General features: G+C 42.4%; 1 protein-coding gene across 1 annotated transcript in view; it reads left to right on the forward strand.

Moving 5' to 3' along the window:
* Positions 1-22545, forward strand: part of FBXL7 (F-box and leucine rich repeat protein 7) — a 180069-nt gene that overhangs the window by 82963 nt on the left and 74561 nt on the right. The window lies entirely within an intron of this gene.

A 22545-nucleotide genomic window follows, 5' to 3' on the forward strand; every position in this document is an offset into this window, starting at 1 on the left:
ATTTAGCTCCCTTTCAAACATGCTGTATTTCCTATTGCATTCTCATTTGTGGCAGCAATATTTTAAACAAGCAGCATGCTGTTACTGATATCTGCACCTTCTTGCTGGCAACTAGTTAAATATTAACATCATTTACTATCCAACTTCATTTAACATTCAAGTTGAACAATGGCAACACCACAAACCTAATGATAAAATACTATAGGAAAGCAGACTGGGTTGTAAGCGGGTAAATGAAGGACTTAAATTTGCTAAACAATTTGCAGATGCTAGAAGCACAGGGGATTAAAATGAGAACAGCAAACTTAAGACTAACAAGTATGCACACTGTGGGCCAAGTTTGCGGAGGCCTCTACTTGGCATCTTACATACTATTTGGTTACTTCCACCCACAATTGACTTGTTGAAGCAAAATTGGAGCCACAAAAAACAAAATGTGAAGTCCTCCTACCATAATGTGCTGAGGCAAAGAGTGCCTGTATCCATAAATCAGGTGTTTAACTATCTGCAGTAACTTGAATCTACAAATGATTGAAAGCTTCCCTCTCACTCCCATGTGTGATGGAAGTAATGCTTTTTGAATGTTTTTATGCACAGAGTAGGCAGCTCTGAATAAAGGCACCTTGTCACCTTACAGAATAACTAAATGTTATTTCAGAACTGCAGCTATACAGATTAAGCTTAAATGCAGTTATGGCAAAAAAAACCCAGGTTTTGCCATTCACACCTGTGCTTAGAGGTACTATTCAAGTCCTTTTGCAGAATCTAGAAACTGGCTTTCAGAACCCTGATTCCAAAAGTACTGTTGGGGTTCTAGGAACCACCTGCGGGGATCTGCTCACTGTAATGCTGAGCAGTGTCAGCTGTTTGAATTTCTATGTATTCATATTGTCAGGTGTGGTAAGTAGAAGCCTTTTCAAAAATTGAGATATACTGATTCCTTGAGCCAAGGGACAAAGTGCATTTATATTATTTGTATCTTGAGACTTTCAATAAAACTGAGTTACTGATGTGAGGTTTTCTGGCTGCAGATATCGGACTCTTTCTAAAGTGTTTTCATTTGTTCAGGCATCTTTCTGGGAGATCAGTGACAGCTGGAATATTCCAAAAGTGAGTCATTTATCTAGATAGCTTCCAAAATGTAGTGGTTGCTCAAAGACTGCAAATGATGGAAGTGGAAAATCTGTGAATTTGTGAATATTTTGGAACTCCTTGGTCTGGATCTTCTTCCCTCCTCCCATTTCCAGTAAAAGTAAAACATTTTTCTGCCCCTAAAGGCAACACTTTCATTGTGAGTGTAAAATATGGGTTTCTACATTTATTTTCTAGTTCAGAATAGTACACTATATCAAAAAAATGTTATAGTATAGGTCTGTTGCTAAAGGTTGTAAGAATCAAAGCAGCAGATAGTAGTACAGTAGGATGATACCTGGAAATAAATGTCACAGCCAGTTTCAGTCTATTCGAGGCTCACTTGGTCAACTTACTATGTGTTCTTTCTAGAGTAAATTTGTGCTTAATCACGTGTGCTATAAGCACCTTTAATTCATGGATGTTGTAACACTTGCAGTATGAAGTTTGTTACTTGTGGACCCAGACCTCAGTATGCAATAGCTGGCAGAATGAAGTATTGAGTAAAGTCCAGTGCTGCATGTCTGGGATAGCAATTGCTTGGCCTTTACCTTTTTGTTAGTGAAAGCAGACAGGAGGGAGATCTCTTAATATTTCTTCTCATAGAAAGCCTTTGGACAGAGCTGACTGTAACGCAGCAAAAAGGGTAGAATCCAGTGGGTTGGATGGGACAGACCTCAGTCCTGGTTTTTTGATCCATTGTGTGGTATTAATCCTACTCAGTGCAGGACTTTGCATTTGTCCTTGATGAATGTTATGATGTTCCTGTTGGCCCATTCCTCCAGTCTGTCTAGGTCCCTAGGGGTGGCAGCTCTGCCCTTGGATGTGTTGAAAATTCTCTCAAGTTTTGTGTCATCTGCAAATCTGGTGAGCCTACACTTTGTCAGCTGCTTCAAGATCATTGATAAAGATGTTAAACAGCAGAGATCTCAGGACTGACCCCTCTGGTGCTTGTTCCTAGCCTGGGCAGAGTCCAACCAAGCAATCATTACCCTCTGTGAGCCAATCATCCAACCAGTTTTTTGCCCATTTGTTTGTCCAGCCATCCAGACCTTGATGTTCCAGTTTGGTTACAAGAATATTGAAGAAGATAGCATTAAAAAAGCTTAAAAAAAACAAGGTCACTGAAGGCAGTTAAATGGGTTTCCTCTCGGTAAAGCTGTGCTGACTGTTCCCAATCACTTTCTTTCTTGTGCCCAGAAATGGGTTCCAAGAGGGGAACCACTTGAACTTTGAAATTTGGGTCACTTCTCAGATGGGAGAGGTAGCTTGAATAGGATTTGGATGGATCCAGTTCAAGTAGTTGTTAATTGCGGGATGATTATTCTGCTGCAGATTCTCATACCAAGGACTTTATCATGTAAAGATTTTCATATGCACCAAGAGACCTGAAAGCTCCATGGATTTTCCTGCTTCTGGTAGCTAGTTAACAGCACAGTAGGATTGAATACTGAACAGTCAAATTGTTTTGACACAAAGCATCACTCCAATACCAGACTCTAGGTTGACCAAAGCATTCAGTGGAGTGTCACATTAGAAGATGCTTTTTGCAGTGCAAGAAACAATCTTTTGATGAACTTTCAAAAAAACTATTGAATGGGCTGGTAGATTCCTAATGCTAAATAGGTGTTAAATATCTGGCAGAGATGTTCCTACTGCCTTCAGGAGGCATGAAGAATTTCCTCAGCAATCAGTCCATTACTGTTACTTATAATCAGTGCTTGGCTTTGTCAGCTTTGTTCACCCTTTCAAGGTTTAACCTTACTGCTTGCTTGCATGGGGACTGCTTTCCAGCAAAGGCATCCAGGCTTGCTGCAGCTTCTGCCAAGACCTCTCTCAGTGTTCTCTTATGGCTTTGTTCCAGCAGCACTAGAAAGGGGAAGTATACACCCTTTTCTCCTTGTATTTTAAATGCAGCCCAAGGTCCTGGAAACAATAGACTTTTGGCTGATCAGAAACTCCTTCTTTACAGCTCCTCTCCCCAGTTGCCTGTGCATCAACTGTGTGCCCTCATGGGGGTGGCACCCCCATTCAGCTGTGGCATCTGGCAGCCCTCCAAGCAAGGCTGTCCCACAAAGCCAGTGCCCCTAAAGCCCACACCAGCTTTCCAGCAACTTCCCCATCTGCTCTGTCAATCGGGACCTCAGGGCTGATGCCAGTTTTCACCATGGTGCTTGTGTGCCCAAAATGGGAATTAATATTTCCAGCAGAGATGAGTGATTTGCTTAATTTGACTCCTCTGCAGGCCCTCTAAAGTCTGTTATTGGTTTCTTGTTTTGGGGTTTTTTTTGGCTTTTTTTTAAATATACAAGCAAGAGAAGACTTACTTAATTTTTTATTTTTTTATGCTTTTGATTGCTTCTGGCTGGATATTTGCAGCTGCCTAGACACCGCAATTTTAACAATTTTTGCTGTGGTTTATACAGATTGACGTATCCCGGCAAGGAATGTAAGCCACAGAAAGCTGAAGATGAAACCAAGCAGGGACTATTAAACTGGTAGGAGCGAACAACTAAGTTGCAGTTTAGAGTAGTATTTAATTTATCATCAGTTATGACGTTCTGTTTTTCACTTGTCACCCCAGCAGCTAAAAGGAAGCCTTTTACACGCACATGGTGCAAATCCCTACACCCAGCTCTTCCTGCCCCTAAACTTGCATTGTAACTACATATGCCTTGTAGCATTTTTGCTGGTATAGGAAAAAGTGATACATTCCTGAAGACTCACTCAATTTCTGGTTTTCTTCTAAATGTTGTATTCAGTTGACTTATTTAGGTCTGCATTTAATTGACAGAGAGATTCAAGTTTTTTTACTGGTGGGGAGAGGTCTTCCCTCTGTTCAATTTATATTCATATTCTAATACATCTAGTAACTTTTATAAAAGCAAACTTCTGTCTTAACTTTTTACAAGGAGATGAGGGCTAGTACAAGTTTAGAAAAATGTGGGGGTTCATACAGTCTGGGACTATAGATAATAGAGTGTGAGAGAGGACAAAATTTGCTGTAAAGATGCAGTGTAAGACTACTCCAGGAAAAAAACTTTCATTTAGTTGTCAGAATTTTCAGTTGTTTCCTGCCAGTTGAATCCTTATTTTTATTTTGACTTTTAATACTGTTTTCCTAATACTTGATGCAAGAGCAAGCATTCATTTCACAATGAAAAGTGTCATTTATTTCTGAAAACTGTCAACGATGTTGCTTACTACTTCTTAAAATTGGGCAAATGAATGGCCATTATACCAGTTTTCTGAAAGACACTCATTTCAAGTGAAGCACATCTTGCCAAAGTACTTCCACTAAAGCTTTTCCAGCTGTTTTTCTGTAAAACCAAGTTAACATTGACACATGTGAACCAACTGTGCTCTGAGCATGTCTCAGAATTGGGACCAATATCATTAGGGATGGAGGAAATGCTTTTCAGTGTCTCTTCACTTGCAGAGTAATTCAGGATTTTAGCAACCTTGATTTACTCCCATATAGATCAGTCTATTTTTGGAGACGGATTAATTGTGCGTGGAGGAGAAAAGGCAATGTAGAACAGTGCTTCAGGCTTGTTCTTTAGCACTAATGCATGTTATTTCTTCGGCTGGTTTGTTTGTTGGGGTTTTTTTTTTTTACACATAGTCATGAAATAACACAAGGTTAAAAAGGTTTGCAAATCCTTTTTGCATATTACAGTATGTGACTGTCATAGTGGCTATTGTAATAAAGGTGTGCAAGGATCTTAATGGCTTTTTCTGGAGGAGAACAAAGAATTTGAAAGGATGTCTTGAGATGCTGGGACCAGCTGCTCTGCTGCTGGAGTAACTGTCTCATGCAGTCCCTTTCAGCAACTTGTTGAGGCCTTCTTGAAAGCACTTTGTCCCCTCCCTTCTTTTTCTGTGGGAGATTATTTCAAAGCTTTATTTTTCTGAGGATCCAGAATATTTCTTCCATTCAAAGCCTAAAATTGTTCAGGGCCAAAATGCCTATTTGTTCTAAAGCAACACCCTTTAGTTAAAACAGCTCTTCTCTTACTGTTGTATCTTAGTTATTAGGCTGCTCCTAAATGGTCTTCATCTGCACTTCTTTCTGTCTTACCTTTGATTTTCTTCTTTTTTTTTTTTTAATTTTGTTTTTTTAATATAGCTAGAGAACTTCTCACTAGATGCTTTAATTTTTCAAAGTCTAGTTAGACTCGATGTTTTGGCTGTTCCTGCGTTATCCCTGTGCTTCTTAACTGTGACCAGTGCTTCCTTTGGTGTTTTCCTATTCCCTAACAGCACCTCCTGTATTCCAAGCAGGTGCCTAGATGTCATCCTTCAAGGAAATCAGTGGTCCCTTCTTATACACTTCCTTCCCTCCAGGGCACTCCTTGTGGGATAACTTCCTGAGTTCAAGCACTTCTGAATCTGCGCCAGCCTTCCTTCTGTTCTGTTGGCTGTCTTTAAGTAGTTCTTTTATTGTGTCATTATTTGTGCTTTTTTGAACTGAGCACTCCTCCTGAGCACAACTCCAGGTCGATTCATGGCATGTCACTTTTTCTTGGGTGGCTGTAGGAGCTTTTTGGCTCTAGTGTAGATGGGATATCACTTTCTCAGGGACCTATATGGTCAGAGAGCTTTGGGAGATGGTACAGATTCACTGGGATTTTCAGCAGAGTCCTACCATTGACTGGGCAAAAATTTGAGGATATCAGTGTTTTTCAAACAACAAATTGAGTATTCTAATGATACTGAGTTAATCAGGGAAAAAAAAAAAATTGACTAACTGGAGGTGTGAAGTTCATTCTCGATTTATTGCATTCCCAGCTGCAAATTCTGAGTCTTTCACATTGGAATTCAAGCCTAGTCTTGCCCTTTCATGTGTCTTAAGAAACTTGTGACAGAATGATGTGTGACGTAAGTGCAAAGATATGGCAGCTTTTAACTGCTTTGGACCTACCTGGGTCTGATTGCCTGTCTTTTAAAAAGCTATTTGTGGGTATTGTGGTGCCAGGCTTACAATTTTACCACTCTAACTCTTAACTATTAGGGTACTGCCAAAGCCATTAGGTTAATCCTATTAAGGATAACTTTTTGTAAAGCCATGTTTTGAGCTTGGACTAAATGGTCTCCAGAGGTCCCTTCCAAATTCAATCACCCTGTGGCTCTGTGACCTGAGTAAATAATACCCATTTTGTTTTTCTGCCTGTATCGTTTGGATATTAGGAGTACTCAACTGCATTACTTCAAATTGATAATTCAGATGTCAAAGTGGCATCCCTTGCACTTCTTTACAAATAAATCCTATGATCAAATAAGCTATCCTCTTCTAATTTTAAAATGTAATCAATGATTTTCTAGTATACCGTTAGTCAATTGGTACCTTTCCAGTTTTATCCATTCTGTAAAAGCTACTCTAACATAAAGCTAGTCCTCCTAGTGTTCTCTGAAATGAAAGCCAAGGAGAAGAGATGTGTTTCAGAGGACCAGGTTGTACAAACAAACTGCTAAAGAGAATGATTTTATGATTGGTTGGGGGGAAGGAGACTATATTTGTCTTTTATTTTTTTGACAGAAGGTACCATTTTAGGAAAAATGAAGCAATAACTGAAGTTGCAAATGATCTGCAGATCATGCAGTCCTTCATCCTGCTCCAAGCAGCTTCAACTAGATCAACTTATTTCAAAGATCAAGATTACACAGCCAGGCCAATGTCTGATCACCCTCGTGGTGAAAAAAAAATAAAAATTTCTATTTGAAATCTTGTGGTTCACTACTTGTGCCCATCGCATCTCTTCCTGTCCCTGTGCACCTTTGAATAGAGTACCTCTGCATCTGCCACCTGCTACAGCTGCCTTTTGTAGGTCTGGTGCTCCACGTACCGGCTCTCCTGGTTCTCCTGGGTACTCACTGCAGCTTGGACATAGAATCATAGAATCATAGAATCATAGAATCGTAAGGGTTGGAAAGGACCTTAAGATCATCTAGTTCCAACCCCCCTGCCATGGGCAGGGACACCTTGCCCTAAACCATGTGGTCCAAGGCTCTGTCCAACCTGGCCTTGAACACCGCCAGGGATGGAGCATCCACAACCTCCCTGGGCAACCCATTCCAGTGCTTCACCACCCTCACTGTAAAGAACTTCTTCCTTATATCTAATCTAAACTTCCTCTGTTTAAGTTTGAACCCATTACCCCTTGTCCTACCACTACAGTCCCTAAGGAAGAGTCCCTCCCCAGCATCCTTGTAGACCCCCTTCAGATACTGGAAGGCTGCTATGAGGTCACCACGCAGCCTTCTCTTCTCCAGGCTGAACAGCCCCAACTTTCTCAGCCTGTCTTCATATGGGAGGTGCTCCAGCCCTCTTATCATCCTCGTGGCCCTCCTCTGGACTTGCTCCAACAGCTCCATGTCCTTTTTATGTTGAGGACACCAGAACTGTACGCAGTACTCCAAGTGAGGTCTCACAAGAGCAGAGTAGAGGGGCAGGATCACCTCCTTCGACCTGCTGGTCACGCTTCTTTTGATGCAGCCCAGGATACGGTTGGCTTTCTGGGCTGCAAGCGTACACTGCCGGCTCATGTTAAGCTTCTCGTCAACCAACACCCCCAAGTCCTTTTCCGCAGGGCTGCTCTGAATCTCTTCTCTGCCCAGTCTGTAGCAGTGCCTGGGGTTGCCCCGACCCAGATGTAGGACCTTGCACTTGCCTTGGTTAAACTTCATAAGGTTGGCATCGGCCCACCTCACAAGCGTGTCAAGGTCCCTCTGCATGGCATCCCTTCCCTTCAGCGTATCAACCGAACCACACAGCTTGGTGTCATCGGCAAACTTGCTGAGGGCGCACTCAATCCCACTGTCCATGTCACCGACAAAGATGTTGAACAGGACCGGTCCCAACACCGATCCCTGAGGGACACCACTCGTTACAGGTTTCCAACTGGACATCGAGCCATTTACCACAACTCTTTGCGTGCGGCCATCGAGCCAGTTTTTTATCCACCGAGTGGTCCATCTATCAAATTGATGTCTCTCCAATTTAGAGACAAGGATGTCATGTGGGACAGTGTCGAATGCTTTGCACAAGTCCAGGTAGATGATGTCAACTGCTCTGCCGCTGTCCATCAGTTCCGTGGCACCATCATAGAAGGCCACCAAATTGGTCAGGCAGGATTTCCCCTTAGTGAAGCCATGTTGGCTGTCACCAACCACCTCGTTGTTTTTCATGTGCCTTAGCATGTTTTCCAGGAGAAACTGTTCCAAGATTTTGCCAGGCACAGAGGTGAGGCTGACTGGTCTGTAGTTCCCCGGGTCTTCCACCTTCCCCTTCTTGAAAATGGGGGTTATATTACCCTTCTTCCAGTCATCGGGAACTTCACCTGACTGCCAGGATTTTTCGAATATGATGGACAGTGGCTTAGCAACTTCATTCGCCAGCTCCTTCAGGACCCGCGGATGGATTTCATCAGGTCCCATGGACTTGTGCACGTTCAGGTTCTTAAGATGGTCTCGAACCTGATCCTCTCCTACAGTGGGCCTAAGGTCTTCGTTCTCACAGTCCCTGCATTTGCTTTCCAAGACTTGGGTTGTGTGGTCAGAGCATTTGCTGGTGAAGACTGAGGCAAAGAAGTCATTAAGAACCTCAGCCTTCTCCAAATCCATGGTAGCCAGTTCTCCTGATAGCTTCTGGAGAGGGCCTACATTGTCCCTAGCCTGTCTTTTATTTGCTACGTATCTATAGAATCCTTTCCTGTTATCTTTTACATCCCTTGCCAAACTTAATTCTAGCTGGGCCTTAGCTTTCCTAACCTGGTCCCTAGCTTCTCGGGCAATGTTCCTGTATTCTTCCCAGGCCGCCTGTCCTTGCTTCCACCTTCTATAAGCTTCTTTTTTCCCTCTAAGTTTCCTCAGCAGCTCCTTGTCCATCCATGGAGGTCTCCTGGCCCTCCTGCTGCACTTTCTTCTAGTCGGGATGCAACACTCTTGAGCACGTAGCAGGTGATCCTTGAATACCGACCAGCAGTCTTGGGCCCCCCTGCCCTCTAGGACTGTATCCCATGAAACCTTACTAAGGAGGCTCCTGAAGAGGCCAAAGTCTGCTTTCTTGAAGTCCAGGGCAGTGAGCTTGCTGCACGCTCTTCTCACCGTCCTGAGGATCTCAAACTCAACCATCTCGTGATCACTAGAGCCAAGGCTGCTCTGGAGTGTTACATTTCCAACCAGTCCCTCCCTGTTGGTGAGCACAAGGTCCAGCATGGCACCTCTCCTCGTCGGCTCCTCTACTGCTTGAAAGAGGAAGTTGTCTTCCACACAATCGAGGAACCTCCTGGATTGCTTGTGCTGGGCCGTACCATCCCTCCAACAGATGTCAGGATGGTTGAAGTCCCCCATGAGGACCAGGGCCTGCGAGCGTGAGGCTGCTCCTATCTGTCTGTAGAGCGCTTCATCCACAGAGTCCTCTCGATCAGGCGGCCTGTAACAGATCCCCACCGTAATGTCCCCCGTTGCTGTTTTCCCTTTGATCCTGACCCACAAACACTCTGTTACCTCATCACCCATCCCCAGACAGAGTTCCATACTCTCTAGCCTATCACTGACATAGATAGCAACGCCCCCTCCCCGTCTGCCTGGCCCGTCTTTTCTAAACAGCCTGTAACCTTCCATTCCGACATTCCAGTCATAGGAGCCATCCCACCATGTTTCTGTGATACCAATGACATCATATTCCCGTAGCCTTGCACACATCTCTAATTCCTCTTGCTTGTTCCCCATACTACGGGCGTTTGTATAGAGGCACCTTAGCCGAGCTCCAAATGAAGCCGACTCAATGGCTGGGGCAGCTGGAACATCTCTACATCGCTCCAAGCACTTATTACAGGTGCTCGCAACTGACCAGGAATGTTGGGATGGATCAATGCTCCCCTCCCCCAACACATCTAGTTTAAAGCTTTCCTGACCAGCCTGGCTGGTCATAGAATCAACTAGGTTGGAATAGACCTTTTAGATCATCAAGAGCCCCAGAATGAATCCAGCCCTGCCAGTGGGCTCTGACAAGAGCTGGGTAAAGGGGGAAAAGCAGTTTTCCCCACTGTGCCAACTCTGTTGTGGCTCATAGAGCATGATCTGTGGATAATCACCTTTGCTGCAAGGGTGCACTTCTGACTGGTGTTGAACTGGTTATGCAATGGGCTACCCAGGTCTTCTGCAAAGCTGCTGCCCTGGCCATGTGTGACGTGATATACCTGGGGCAGGACCCGGTGGTTGCATTGAACTTGGTGGGATTGCCCTGGCCTGTTTGTGGGGGTTTTTTTGGGGGGGGGCAGGGTTTGTGGCCTCCCCCCCCCCACCTGTCCTACCCTTAGAATGTTGACTACTCACTCTGGACCAGTACTGTCTAGAGACTTGCTGAAAATGCACTCACTTCCTTCATCCAAATTCTTAGTGAAGCTGTTGAATGGCATTAGTCTCAATATTGATCCCTGAGAGATTTAATCTTGAATTACTTAGCTGGTTTAAGATGAGACATTGATATACTCTGTGTAAGTACAGCTGAAGCACAAGACCAACTGTGACATTTCCTTGTAGCTTACTAGGAAAGTATGGAATTGGATTTGATAGAGTGCTGTGAGCTTAAGGCTGTTCTTCACTCTTCGCTGCCTTCTGGGGAAATGAAGGAAACTGTTCATCCCCACCCTGCCTGACCATTTTTCTTTCTCATGGAAAGAAGACAGATGTATGCACACATATGGTCCTTTCAAATGTTAGGCAACAAGTTGTTGCCTAAGATACCAGGCTGAGTTGTTCAAAGTTGCTTAGAGGGTTGAATGGCACACACGCACACAAAAGAAAAAAATTGCAAACTCTTAAAATGTAATTGTTTTAAGCAAGTAAGCTGCTCTTGTTCTCTGTAAAATGTCCTCATAGAAAATCCCTCCACCCATTTCCATGAATTATTCATACAAGCTTCAAGTTTAATATTTAGTTTTGAACAGAAATGGAGCTGCACTGTTCTCACAACTTTTGCTCTAGAGATGCTGCTGGTTTAATCCTTTTTAGGCTTAGACCTCAGAGCCAATTTCACCCATATGAACAATCCCTCCTGTAAAAATCCTAGTGAAACATAGGCAATTTTTTTCTGATTTGAGGTAAACCGTGAAAGCTAATCAGTATACAGTTACGGGGGGCAAAGTTTTCTTTTATCCAGAGGGAAATACTAAATGTGGAGTAGAACTGCGGGCATATTTTTCTTGCATGTATTCAAGGTTGTTTAGGCATGTGGTTCAAGACAGTAATTTGAGGAGCGTAAGGTGTGTGCTAAGTAGGTAGCCATATCTCTTGGGGTATGTCTGCAGTCATACTGACAGAAACAGTTTTGTGCAAGCTGCTCCCAGTCTGGTTCAGTGTGTCCATGTACCTCCAGGCAGTATATACCTGTGGGACAATTGCAGTGAGTTTTTTTTTTCATACCATCTCAAATGCAATCAAATGTGATTTTAAAAAGCTCAGTTAAAGTTTAGATGGTTGTATAATTATATCAGGTGGTGTAAAAGAAATGCAATGGTAGGAATCAGAAATTAAATTTGAGATAGTAATACGTGGTATTCAGTTCTCTTTATGCACATTGCCTCAGCAATAGCTGTGGCTTATTAGAAAGCTTCAATTGTCCTGATTTTTGTCAGGCTTAGATTATGTCACTGCTCTGAATGACAGTTGTATAGGGCTTGGAATGGGTGGAGTATGTCAGCAATGCATTTTAGAAACGTAATTTGTAGCACTCTTTCAGAGATCTTTAGTTCTGTTGTGTAAATGTAAGCATCCCAATGCACTGGGGTTGGAAGCAGATAATTTCTAGCACTTAGAAAGGTGTCAAACTTCATGGCAGCATAAAAGCAGCCCTCATGATTTGGTAGACCTGATAAATCAGAACAACCCTCAATGAACTGTAAAGTTTGGTGTTTAAAATCTGCATTTTTGATTTAATTTCCTTATTAACTTGTTTATGAAATATTAGCTGTTGCAAGTAGTTTAAAAATATTAACTGTATATTAAAGAATAGATCAGAAATAATGGCTTGTCTGAGGAGATTTTGAAGATGCACTACATATAGTCTCAAATCCTACTCCAGAGCTACCATCATCCAAATAGCTGCTTATTGTTGGCTTTATAAGTAGCTACCTGGGCAAACTGAACTTTCTGTCCTCTCTGTTGCTTTTTCCACACACCCCCCCCCCCCCCCTTATTTTTCTACTCGAAGTGGGGAGATGTGCAGAGATGTCACAAGCAAATGTAAAGTGGACAGTTGCAGATCATGCAAGCGGGGAAATAGGGTCAGTTGTATGTGATTACATCCCTCCTTGAAAACGTTGGAGTTGAAAACTGTCCTACTTGCTCGGTGTTTTGAGCAGATACAACAGAAAGTGCACATGGAGGGAATAAGAGGTATGAGGTAGTGTATTGCGTTGATGTTGGAAGGAACATAATTCTTCAATTTCCTCTCCTTTGTTCCAGTGTGCTGCTGAGTAAAACGCAACATTAATTTTTTAAGTAGGTAATTTCCTTTTCTCTCCTTCTTAAAAGAATAGTAGCAGAGTATGCACCAAAAATTTCTGCTTTCTGTCTAGGATTGTGATGGAAAATGGCAATGACGTACCGCAGCTGTCCAGCACGGTGGCAGCAAGAATTACTCCTGTTGTGTATAGATGGGTCTTGGGTTATATGAGAACTGTTTTCTGCATCAGAAATAGCTCAAATTGTCTGGAACGTGCATGCAAACATTCATTTTTCAAGACAGTGAACCTGGTGGACTTCGTAGTAAATCAGTGCCTACTCCAGGTTGAATCTAGGTATGACTTCGGCCCACTGCCTGAGTGAGATACCTGGAACACTTCAATTTATGTGTGCGCTTAGCAGTATGAGTTCCTGTTATTTCTCTCATCTGTGTGAGGCTGCACAAACCTTCATGAAATCATGTTACCTTGCTCAGAAGCAAGCTTATGGGCTGTTAAAAGTAATTTCAAGAAAGGGATCAGTCTACATTGGTCTACTCTTCTGCAAGTATCATATATTTTTCAGAGCTGTTTAAATGAAACAGATATTTTTCTTAATTCTATTGAAATTCCAGGTGGTTTTCCTCATGTTAATGAGAACCAGGAAATTTGTCCTTGAGACACTTTCTTTTTTTGCTACTGATATTCTCCCTCCATGTTCAGGAAAATTTTCAGACTTAAGGAATATTATAATGGGTTTTAGAAATGACTAATTAGGTGTCTTATTTAGGGTTTTGTTTTCAGCTTTTTTCTTACCAAACAGCTTGCAGTATGAAGAACTCCAGATGTTAAGAACTTAAGTTCCCAGTACACTGGGGAAATAAGGACAAGTGATCAAGAAACTGATGAAAATAAAGGCTCTTTGTAGCACTGTCATAAAAGATGAACTCTTGTCTGGTCACACATAATGTATTTAGTTGGCCAATAAAAGAAGCTTTTCCTAATATCAAGAGTCAGCTCTGTCTTGAGATTTGGTGAATCCTTTTCCTAATATGAGAGGTGAGCATGCAGGCCTCTCTAGAAGTTCATTTAAACTGTTTTTTTTTTCCCCAAATGACTTTCTGCATTTCTTCATCGAAAGGCCATATGAGTAAGCGTCTCACAAATCAAGAGTGGTTGAAGGGCTGATGTCGCAGATTACAATGTTCTTACATCTTTGTTTATGCATGGTTTGGTGCCCATATGTGCCCTAAAGGGTGGTGGTAGGGGGTTAATTTTTTTTATTTTATTTTTTTTTTTCTTTCCCTGTACTCCCAGGGCAGCAGAAGAAAAACACAAGCTGGGTGTAAAGGATGCACTACCAAGTTAGTGTAAGCATTTGCAATATACCTTTCATGTAAAATTTCTGTTAGCCTGATGCACCTAAAGGATACTGCTTTCTGCTGCCAGGACAATTGTTAGTCTCCCGCATCTCTTAGGCAGACAGGAATAACTGTAACTTCAGGGAGACAAACTGGTGTTCATCTAAGTAGGAGGTTCACAGAAAAATACCTGTGTTGCTGTATTTCTGAATGTAGTGGAGAAACTTTGTTGGGGTGGGAGGAGGTATCAGTTAGTTTAGAGAAAAACTTGTCCCAAGAGCACTGTAATTCTGGGGTGGCTTATCAACTCTGATCATGTGTCACATTTCACTGTCCTCTTTAAGGGAATTATTTGGGAAAGGTGAAGTATGATCAGGATGAAGAATAATGCCAAGGTGAAAGTTGGCAGCCAGCCACCTTATTTAATGTTTTATTTCCTTCATGACTTATTGTTGTCTGTCTTGACCTTAGTTTGAGCTTTTAGGCCCTGGCAACAGTGAGATCAGGTTAGGTTAACTACTATATTGTTTAAAAATCACTAAACTGTTAAGTACAGCAGTCGTCAGGGTAGCTTTCTAACAAGATTCTCAACCAAAAACCAACCTGACTGATGGTCTTGAACAAAAATACTTCATTGTTTCACTCTACTTATTGGTATGATAGCATAAAACTTTTAGCGGACTTCAGATTTATACTTCAAGGTTAAAAATCCCTGATTTGTCCTAAGCACTATTTGTTAATGTCAAGGGCTTAATTGATTACTGGAAACTAGTATGTTCCTTTTTAAAAAGGTATGGTGTAGATATTATTAATCTTACCATAAATTACTAGCTTTCATGTAATATGATTCTTTTTTATTCACCCAAAAAAATATATTGACAAGTTCTGCTTTTTTATTCCAGTGCAGTTACAGGGTTCTGTCACCTTGATAAAACTGAGAGCAGAACTTGGGTAGCAGCAACTGGTGGCAGTTCCTTGGATTTCCAACAACACTTCACAATATGAAGGGAAATTAGTTAACTAAGTGATGAGACAAGTGTTTTATCAATGAGAACTGCATTTTAGAGTTAGGGAGAAATTTTTGGCAAGTATTAATGTCTTCAATATCACTAAAAGCAGAGAAGAATGAAGACTAATTTAAAAAAAGATTAATTAAAAAAAATAAAAATAAAAGTAATTACCAGGTTCTGTGACAAGGGCTTGAAAATGCTAAAGGCCTGTTGTTAGAGGCCTGATGCTGCTGTTACAACTCCAGTTTTGCAGTAAGCTCGGGTTGGCAAAGCTGTTGAGCACTCCTAACCTCACCCTAAAAAGGTCAGCAAAATAGACATCTTGAATAATGAAGCAATAAGTCCTCTTCCTTTCTCTTCTCCCCGCCTCTGTATTTTTAAATTTTGCTTTATGTTTCTGAATGGAATTTTTTCCCATGTGGTCCCTCTTCCTGCTATGGGTTATGTGGTAAGGGAATGTTGTAATTTAATTTAATCAAGTCTTGAATGCACTTTCTTTTTAGCCAGCACTCCTGTGACATTTCTTCACTTGTAGGCAGTGCCTTTCAATTGATTCACAATAGACTTAGGATCTGAAGGGATGGAAATTCAATTGCTGATTCCCTCATTCATCATGGGCTAAAGCAGTGGGCTGGGTGCTAAGGCCCAATGACCTGTCATTGTTGTGATGTAGGCTTTTTCCTAATAGATTTAAATTTTTTGCCAGTATCAATGAGTGGACGTACCTAAACTAAGTCTTAACTTCTGTGAAGTGGGAAATCCTTCTATTGGGTTTGCATGGCAATGGTAGGATAGCAGGGGTGCTACAGAGGTGGTTTCTGTGAGAAGCTGCCAGAAGCTTCCCCCATGTCCCATAGTGCCAATGCCAGCCAGCTCCAAGACGGACCCACTGCTGGCCAAGGCTGAGCCCATCAGTGACAGTGGTAGCACCTCTGGGATAACATAGTTAAGAAAATAAACCTGTGCAACAGCAGCCAGAGAGAGGAGTGAGAATATGTGAGAGCAACAGCTCTGCAGATACCAAGGTCAGTGCAGAAGGAGGGGAGGTGCTCCAGGCGCTGGAGCAGAGATTCCCCTGCAGCCCGTTGTGCAGACCATGGTAAGGCAGCTGTGCCCCTGCAGCCCATGGAGGTCCATGGTGGAACAGATCTCCACCTGCAGCCCATGGAGGTCCACAGTGGAGCAGATCTCCACCTGCGGCCCATGGAGGATCCCATGCTGGAGCAGGGGGATGTCCAAAGGAGGATGTGACCCCATGGGAGGCCACACTGGAGCAGGCTCCTGGCAGGACTTGTGACCCTGTAGCGGACCCACACTGGAGCAGTCTGTTCCTGAAGGATGCACCCCATGGAAGGCACCCATGCTGGAGCAGTCTGTTCCTGAAGGACTGCACCCATGGAAGGGACCCATGCTGGAGCAGTCTGTCCCTGAAGGGCTGCACCCATGGAAGGGACCGATGCTGGAGCAGTCTGTCCCTGAAGGGCTGCACCCATGGAAGGGACCCATGCTGGAGCAGTCTGTTCCTGAAGGGCTGCACCCATGGAAGGGAGACACGCTGGAGCAGTCTGTTCCTGAAGGGCTGCACCCATGGAAGGGAGCCACGCTGGAGCAGTCTGTTCCTGAAGGGCTGCATCCATGGAAGGGACCCATGCTGTAGCAGTCTGTCCCTGAAGGGCTGCACCCATGGAAGGGACCCACGCTGGAGCAGTCTGTTCCTGAAGGATGCACCCCCTGGAAGGGACCCATGCTGGAGCAGCCTGTTCCTGAAGGGTTGCACCCATGGAAGGGACCCACGCTGGAGCAGCCTGTTCCTGAAGGGCTGCACCCCATGGAAGGGACCCACGCTGGAACAATTCATGAAGAACTGCAGCCCATGGGAAGGACTCATGTTGGAGAAGTTGGAGGAGGACTGCCTCCTGTGGGAGGGAACCCATGCTGGAGCAGGGGAAGAGTGTGAGGAGTCCTCCCCTGAGCAGGAAGGACCAGTAGAGACAGCATGTGATGAACTGAGCACAACACTCATTCCGTATTGCCCTGGGCCACTGGAGGGAAGGACATAGGTAAAATCAGGAGTGAAGTTAAGCCTGGAAAGAAGGGAGGGGTGAGGGGAAGATGTTTTAAGATTTGGTTTTCTTTCTTGTTCTTGTATTTCGGTTTGATTGTTCATAAATCAGATTAATTTTCCCAAGTGTTTTGCCCATGACTGTAATTGGTGAGTGATCTCTCCCTGTCCTTATCTTGACGCATGAGCTGTCTGCTATTTTCTTTCCCTATCCAGCTGAGGGAGAGAAAAAGTGCATCTTTGGTGGGCACCTGGCATCCAGACAGAGTCAACCCATCACACTCCTTAACAGATTGGACAAAATAAACGTTTTCCCCTGCAAGACCCATGCACTGCATGAAGCACACCCGCTGCATCTTGTAGTCCCTTGTTGGGGTATTGGCACCTTGTGTTTTTGCAGCATTGTGCTGCAGCTTCTTGAAGGTCATTGCTAGAGTTACACAAAGAGCTCCATTTGGAGGTTGAATGTAGTAAGCTTTCCTGACAATTTGCAAAAATCACTGAAGTATACAAAACAAATACTGGCCAAAGAGCTAATCGCTGCAGCCTTATTAAGGGGTGGTATACAGTCTGAGTGCACTTTCATTCTCTGCTCTTCCACTTTGAAAGCTATACTGTGCCAGGAAATGTTCCTTCTGAGATGACGCTAAATGCAGTGGCTGTCAAAGTAAATGATTTTAGAGAGAGAAGTTGTGAGAGAATCTCATCTGTATTATAAAGAATATGATCAGGCACGGACTACATCAGGTCACTGGTGCAGGTACTTGGGGCCTGCAGAGATTTTGTGTGAAAAACAGCACAATGCTTGTGTTTCAGTCAAAGGCCATCCCCACAGTATTACGGCTGGTGGTTATGTGGTAACTTGGCAGTGCCAGTATGGTCCTGCTTTGCCCTGTGCTTTTAACTGTTAAAGGTTGTACAGTTTCTCATTGTTGGTAAGAACTTTTCCCATTGTATTATAATTTTTCATCCTTTTTGTTTTCTCATGGTGCACCTCTTGTTTTTATAGTTCTTTAATGGAGAGGTACTGTGTCTTCTAGTCTGTTTCCATGGAAACACTCAATTAGAAGAGTAATTTGAAGAGATTGAGACACAGCTGCCAGAACTCCTAAAGAGAGAGGAGGAGGGGGAGTCTAGAAAAGGGTTGAAGATTTGGGCTGGCAAAACGCAAGCATTGCCTGTCTTCTGCCAACTATTTCCTAATGCTAATCTGTAAACTCGTATGTAACTATACATCTTGCACCCATTTGGTTTGAGCTACATCTGTAATGCATTTTAAAACTATAATTGAGTCTGGTGCTCAGCATATGTGATGTTAATGCTTGGAATGTGAGAATTTTTTGTTGTTGCATTGTTTCTTCCATATGTTTTTTTATCAGGCAGTGGCCAGGGCATTGAGACCAAAAGGGGAGGGGAGAAGAACTGGGACATCTCCCCTCTTGCCAGTGCCTCAGGTATATACACATTGAAAAAGACATTTTTCTGTCCTTGCTGTGACACGGAATAGGGTAACCAGGTACCTGTGATTCAATGGATCTCAAACCACTTATAAAGGAGAAAATACCCCAAACGAAACATGTTCCACTGATTTTTCTGGTAGGCAAATTATTCGGTGATCTGCCTGTCGTCTTTTGGCCAGCTGGAGGTAGTCAGGAATTAAATCCTTCTAGAAAAGGAGAATTGAAAGCAAAATGAAAAAAACAAAACTAGAGTATTAGGTGTGTATTTTCTCATAGGTGCAAAATCTATTGTTCGCATATAATAAAAACATACCCCTGCTCCAGAATCCTCTCTATATTTAAAAGTGTAACATCCCCCCCCTCAAAAAAAACCCCAAATAGCCACAAAAAAAGCCTACACACATTAAAAAAAAGGGGGAGGGGGGGAAACAAAAAACCCCCACACACACAAAAAAAACCCCACCCCATCCCCCAAAAAAACTCAAAAAACAAAAAAACCAAAACTCAAACCAAAACCCCAAACTAACAACTTCACATAAAGTCCACCCTCAAAATCCCACTTTTATCAAAGATGCTTTGGCACAGGAACATGTTAGGAATCTGGTCTTCTGTACGGAAGGCAATTGCTGAAGCCAGTTAATATTCATGGTTTGTTCCTAGTAAGATCTTCAGCAAGATAACTAGGACAGACACTCCAAGCCTCTTGGCTGGCAGATTTCCAGCCTTCTCTAGAGGCACCAGTAACTTCAGGTATATTCCCAGTGGCTCTGCCTCTGCTGCCCTTTGTGCAGCTAAGGGATTAGATCAGTGTGGACAAGGAGCTTTCCCTCCTCTTCTGGTTGTGTATAGCTTGATTGTCAAAGGTTTGCATGGTGATTGATACATATTTCTGTGGAAACAGATTTGGAAGTACCTGACATGGGGATCTCAGCTCAAATAGCCAGTGTAGATACTGCCAACTGATTCCACAGGCAACTTTTAATTAAGGATTGTATGGTCAGGTTGAAAGGGTGTGGCTTGTGTTCCCTCTGTGCTGTCTGGGTACTTACTCAGTGGGTTGCACTTGAAACATGCAGGTTGGAACTCAGTTAATGACAGCACCCTTGTGTTGTGCATAAGGAGGAGAGGGAGAGCTTCATGATGTGTGTACTAGAGTGTTTCAACCAAGTTGCATGTTCTTAGATGATTCCTCTAAACCATCCTTCCTCTAAACCTTCATGAAAATGAAGTGATTTGTGCAATATTTTTAAAACCTTGAAAACTTTAAAAATTTATTTCTGACTATTCAGGGAATTCTGAGGCTCATGGGGGAGAAAGGCCTTAGGGAAGGAGACAGTGGTTTTATCAGTGGTTTTATGGTTGTTCTTAACACTGCTGTTATTACATGCTAAAGAATTGCAGTTTGTTTTTATGCAGCTGGTGGGGTATTGAGATGGTTCCTGGGTTAAAATAGAGTGGGGAGAAGAATGCAGAAACCTTAAGAGGAAAAGTGACTGTTCTGTGTTTGTGTCTTTACAGCAAATGGGCGCTAGGTTGCCAAAGCAGAGCAACTGCTGCAGTGCCTTTTGAGACACATCATCACCCACTTTGTCACACTGTCAAACTGCAGCGTTCATTAATATTTCAGATCTGACAGATATCTCATAATCGATAAAGCTGCAGTGTTTGGGGCCATCAGGAAATACTTTGTGGGTTATCAAAATTTTCTAGCCGCTTTCATTGCAGAAAATCAAGGCAATATAGTTTAACATTTGAAATTTGGTTACCTGAAATGGAAATCCTGTAGGAATCTTCTGTGACTACCTTTTGCCAACCAGCTACATACTACATTTAACCTCAAGGGAAGCAATGATGCTCTATGAGCTTATGCAATATAGTATTACAAGAAAGCAAATACTTTGTGTTGCTGAATGAAGACTATATTAGAAAACCATCATTCAGGTTGAGTAACAGGCGGTTTGTGATTAAGGTGTTGCTGTCTTTTTGCTGTAGAAAAGATGGGAGATAATCTTTTTCTGCTTAGGTTGTCATGCAAATTTCCCAGAGAACAGTGTTTCTCAACATTATCTTGGTGAAATGAACAGTCTTAAAAAAAATAAAGCAAGTAACCACCCCTAAGAAACAAACCCATCCTTCCCCCCCCAACAAAACAAACAAACAAACAAACCCAAAACAAAACCAAAAAAACAGTCATTAAAAAACATCTGCAAGAAATGTGGACTGAACCAGCAAACTTAAAATCTTCTCTTAAAGGAGACTGACAGTATCCTGCTTAACACCGCATGTTTGTATAAATGTGGCTATGTATGCATATAGACCCTTATTAGCCAGCAGCTCTGATTAATATTGAGCTCTTGAGCGAAGTGTTGACTAGTGTGTGTAGTTAATTAGATGTAAGCATCTAATGAACCCCTCTCAACAGTTGCTTCATATTAAATGGTTATCTCTATTACAGAAACATGTTGCTACAGTTTTCTTTCAATGCTAGTGTTAAAGTATATGTATTAAAACTGTATTTGCTGAGTAAATTTCAGGTGTACTTTGCTAAATGCTGCCTGTTTTGAGAGAAGTTGATCATATAAAATTTCACAGAATCATAGAATATCAGGTTGAAAGGGACCTCAAGGATCATCTGGTCTAACCTTTCTTAGCAAAACCGCAGTCTGCATGAGATGGCCCAGCAGCCTGTCCAGCTGAATCTTTAAAGTTGTTGGGAAATCCACCGCTTCGCTGGAGAGATGATTCCAATGGCTGATCATTCTCATAACAAAAAATTTTCCTCTAGCGTTCAACCGGAATCTCCCTGAGAGTAACTTGTACCCATTACCCCTTCTCTTTTCCGTGTGAGTCCTCATAAAAAGGAGTCTTAGTTGCTTCCAATAATAACTATAGCTAATGCTGCTGGCATTTTTTGGCAAATGGCCATGATTTTCCTAATGCATCAGAGTCTGGACTGGACATGGAGAGACTGAAGTGCTATCAGCCTGCGTAAGTAACTTTGCCTTTCACAGTTTCTAATTATCCCTACATTTAGTATAGACAATCAGTGTAGCTTGGCATTAGAAAAATACGGTTTCTGGTCTTGATGCCACACCTGCAGTGAAGCAGGAACTGTGAAATGGTTTCTTGTAGTTCAACCAGCCCAAATTTGCAAAAACACACATCTTCCACAGACACAACCACTTAATTCGTAAAAAGCAGAGTGCCTGCTATGACCAGACCTTTTTACAAATGCTGCTGTTCTGTTCGTGTGATGTATCTTCTTGATAGCAAGTACTCATTTTTCTGCTTGTAGATCTTTAAGTCTTTGCATACGTTTGGCTTAAGCCATATCTCATGAGCTGCCTGCTTCCTGCTCCTTCCTTTTTATCAGCAAGGGTTGTGCCAGTGTCAGTCTTCCAAGTTTGCTTTTTCCCTTCCTGGTATTCTGATTAACTCCGGCTATGATGTTTTGGGGTTTTTTTACAGCATGTATTGCTGATGTTTTCATAATGGAAAGTTTATGGCCTAAAATTAATTGTTAGATGATTTTATTTGGTAGCAGTGATTTTTCTGCAAACTTCCCACACAATTTTTGGGAGACTCCAAAAAAACTTTATTGTGCTGTATTCATTAACTCTTTCTCTGCTTGTGTGGCTGCAGCATTCTTTTGTGGGTTCTTTGTTATAAAATAATGAAGTATTCTTTGTTATGCAATTAGATTGTTTTGGATTTTTTTCCTAATAACATTGTATTTAAACAAAAAGGCTGCTTTATGTAATACCCTGCAGTGGCTAATTTTTTTAGTTCTCGCTTCTAAGGACAAGTGAGGAGAGCAGCAGGAGCCAGACTCTGAGTTCTAACTTTGAACTCATTTTCAGCATCTGGTTTTATGATTTGATCCCAGTGAAATTTAATGATGTCCTGCTTTTAAGGCTGCCTTTCAAATACACATTGTGCTGGTTTTCCTCTATTCTCATTCACATGACTGAGAATACCTGTAAGCCTTCTCTGAATCCTGAGTGGTATGGGGAAATAAATTATGAGCAAGACTTGTAGGACAGGAGTCTTAAAGCTCGTTGCAGCCATTTTTAC

The sequence above is a fragment of the Strigops habroptila genome, chromosome 1 (genome assembly GCF_004027225.2).
Source record: "Strigops habroptila isolate Jane chromosome 1, bStrHab1.2.pri, whole genome shotgun sequence".
NCBI lineage: Eukaryota > Metazoa > Chordata > Aves > Psittaciformes > Psittacidae > Strigops > Strigops habroptila.